This window comes from Magnolia sinica, chromosome 2 (genome assembly GCF_029962835.1).
Source record: "Magnolia sinica isolate HGM2019 chromosome 2, MsV1, whole genome shotgun sequence".
Classification (NCBI taxonomy): Eukaryota; Viridiplantae; Streptophyta; class Magnoliopsida; order Magnoliales; family Magnoliaceae; genus Magnolia; species Magnolia sinica.
In genome coordinates this window covers 113,035,151-113,038,842 of record NC_080574.1, presented here as the reverse complement: position 1 = coordinate 113,038,842, position 3,692 = coordinate 113,035,151, and the positions used below count along the sequence as shown (strand labels likewise).

The 3,692-nt window shown below is 41.3% G+C and overlaps 1 pseudogene; it reads left to right on the top strand.

Moving 5' to 3' along the window:
• The first annotated feature begins 908 nt into the window (after positions 1-908).
• On the top strand, positions 909-2,118 carry LOC131230219 (E3 ubiquitin-protein ligase ATL76-like; annotated as a pseudogene).
• Positions 2,119-3,692: the final 1,574 nt, after the last annotated feature.

Sequence of the window (3,692 nt, the reverse complement as noted above, 5' to 3'; positions counted from 1 at the left end):
AAATTCCTGTGGGGCCTAATTAAGCCAAACCATAATTAACAAAGACCGTTGGATAATAGAAACCGATCAGAGGATTACAATAACCCAGAAATACCAATGGTTGGATATTCCCCTCCACGCGAAAACGGGGTGTGGAACTTGGACGGTAGATCTGATCGCTCGATCAGGATGCGATCCCTGTGAGTCCCATCCGACGGGAAACGGATTGGCTACTCCCCCTGCCACTAGCCAATGGCTGGTGGTAGGTGCTCTGTGGGCCTCATATTGATGTATGTGTTTCATCCATGCTGTCCATCCATTTTTCTAGATCATTTTATGATTTGAATCCAAAAATGAGGTATATTCAAATCTCAATTGAACCACATTACAGGAAACAGTATTGAATGAAATTCGACTATTAAAACTTTTTGGGGGCCATAAAAGTTTTGGATCAAGATGATCTTTGTTTTTTTCCTTTCATCTCGGTATGTATGACCTAATCAATAGATTGAATGTCAAATAAACAGTACAGTGGTCCTTAGGAGGATTTTAATGGTGGATATCCAATCACTATTGTTTTCCTGTGGTGTGGTCCACTTGAGATTTATATCCTCTCAATTTTGGGTTGAAGCCCTTAAATGATCTATAAAAATGGATGAACGGAATGGATGAAACAAATACATCATGGTGGGGCTCACAAAGCACCGACCACCAGCCACCGGGCTGCTGGGAGGGGGAGTAGCCAATCCACTTCCCATCCGACGGGTACACCATGATCATGCATGGGCCCCACTTGGGCCAACATGAATTTATATTCTCAATCAATGACTATATAGTAATGTGGAAAAAACTACAACTACCCTTTACTCTTCCTTCTCTATTTATATAAATCTCTCTCCCATCACACCCAACTCCATCAAATTCCATCTACTTCACCATGTTGTCTTCTACCTCTTCCTTGTTTGGCTCTTTTCTAGGCAACTTTTACTCAAGGAAGCTGCTACTACACAATCCTTTCTACCATCCACCTCCCACAGTAGCAGCTGCGCCAATCGCGGCTGCGGGCTACGACTCATCCCAGCCCCTCAGGCAAGAGCACCTTCGATGCCAACGTCGCCATGATCCTTTCCATCCTCCTTTGTGCGGTAATTTGCGCGCTGGCCATCAACTCAATCATCAGGTGCGCACCAGGGCGCTCGAACCGAGTGGCCTTCCAGTCTAGGGATCGGGCCACAATATCCCGCCCAGCCAACAAAGGTGTCGATAGGAAAGCCCTCAAATCCTTCCCGAAGCTAACCTACTCGACGAGCTTGAAGTTGCCCGAGTGCACCATCTGCCTCTCGGACTTCCTCGAGGGTGAGCGGATGCAGGTCTTGCCCAAGTGCAACCATGGGTTCCATCTCAGTTGCATCGACAAATGGCTTTCATCACATTTGTCTTGTCCCAATTGCAGGCATGTCTAGTAGATACATGTAGGAAGATTGTTGGCTGTAATGAGGCCCTAGCTCCATCGGAGCCGTCGAATGCATTGCGTTCGGTCATTGTACCATTGGAACCCGAAGGTTTGATAATTAGTTATCTAAGTGTTTGTTAATTGTATTATTTGTGTATTCATGTTGTCCAAACAAGTGCCTGTTATATAGAATTAAGACCCAATCTTTTTCTGAATATGTAATTTATGAGGTTTGGTGTGTCCACGTGTGTAGAATCCTGCCCATCTATGTGAGTACAAGTGCATGCGAATTTGGCACACGTGTGTGCGATTCAATATCCACCAGTTGCGTCACAGTGATTAGACTTATGGCTCAAATATTGGGCCATTTCCAAGTTTGCCAGCATGGCACATATCCATACATTAAGTTGGGCACCGGCATGTAGGGGACCAAAAAAAGAAAAAAAAAGAAGTCCATGTAGGGCACCAACACTAGAAAGAAATGGATGGTTTAGAAAACTTCGGCCCAAGTTTAGAGCAGTACATTTGTTTTGCTGACTGTTGCCGACCTGACGAGTGGATCTACCTGATTCTTGGAGCATGGCATCGATGTAGTGGTGCTGTTCTGACGGATGGATTTGATGGATTTCACCAACTATGGGTACTTGAACCCTTGACCTGTGGTGTTGAAGCTCTTGTGAGTCTACCACGGGGTAAGAGTAAGGACACCACATGCGTGTGCAGTTAGTAGAAAATGGGTATGAAGTGTAATATGCTCTAGCAACTCTCTTATTTTATTAAAAAGGAAAAAGAAAAAGAAAAGAAGAAGTGGAGTATTGAATTATGTTAATTATCTGGTTGGTTGCCCAATTTGTTTTAAATTTGCTGGCGTACAAGAATTGATACAATGGCTCGATCTAAACTGATCAACTTTAATCCCAAGCATTAAAATAAACAAATGTCCATATAAACGTATATGATCAAATTACGAGAAACCAGTTATTTACTCAACCACTTGCAGAATTGATAAAAATCATGCGATAATCGGATGGTAGGGTTTTTTCTCCGAAGATGGGTTACTTTGTGCCATACAGGAGAAAGGACTTTCAGAATGCCAGTGCAAATCAAACAGGAAAAAACTCACAATTGATCACTAGGAGCAAGGGCAAGAATGTGTCTCTTGAAAGAAGTGCTTGATATTGGATAAAGAACAAATCTAAAGAACGAGCATAGACTTAGGTTATAATTAAAGATTATAGCTAAGAATTACTGCTACTTGATTACTGCAACTCCTAAGATAAGTTGGGATAAAGTAAATTGATAAGATAAAGTTTGTTTGATTGTTGTGTTGGATTGGTTGTTGGTTGGGATCCTTTCTATCACATTCCTTTGCCATTTATAGATTCTTGTTGTAGCTTATTCTTACAAATCCTTCTTCCATTATTAACGGTTACAACAATCCAAAAGCCTTTTTAGATTCTTCTCTTTTCTAGATCATTGTTTTAGTATGTTTCTCTTTATGACCGTTTTACTTCTGAACGCCTCTCGGCTGCTTGCTTCACTTTTATTGGCCAAGGTTTTGTTTTGGTTGTCCTTGGTCACCTTTTATATCTTAAATAGCTCGACTGCGCTTCTTGTATATCGACTACAACAATACATCGACCATCCACTGACGTGTAGGACTAATCTTATCCACTTCCTATTCCTTGTACAATTCCACATGTCACCCTCCTATTGGCTTTCCTTGAATTGCTAGAAATATGGTACAACATTGCCCTCTACCTCGCTTCGCCTTTAGTAAAAATGTGACAATGACGTTGTTCCATTGCCCAATATCATAAATGCAATCGACCGTTAATCCTCGAGTTGTTTCCCCATTGATTATACTTGACCAATATAGTATCATGAAATATTCTTTGTCTCAAACTTCTACGTTGTCCACGTAACACGTCGCATAAAAGCGTATAGTACGAGGAGTCTAATTCCATCTTCATTAATGCACACATATTGCGACCAATATATAAGCAATTCTTAAGTTAGTGCTTCTCCCCTCTCTCTTTGTTCTCTCTTTTGCATAAATACTTCCCAATTTCCTCTCCTCAAATCGTCACCATGTCTGCATCTTCTTCTTCATCTAATCCAGTTTTTCACTTGAAATCCTTCATTAAAGACCTTAATGTCTTATCATCAGGAGTGATTAATGATCTCCTCTTCAATATTCCAATTAAACCAAACATTGTAGTGTTGAGCTTGGTCTTGCTTTCCATCTGACAATCACCTA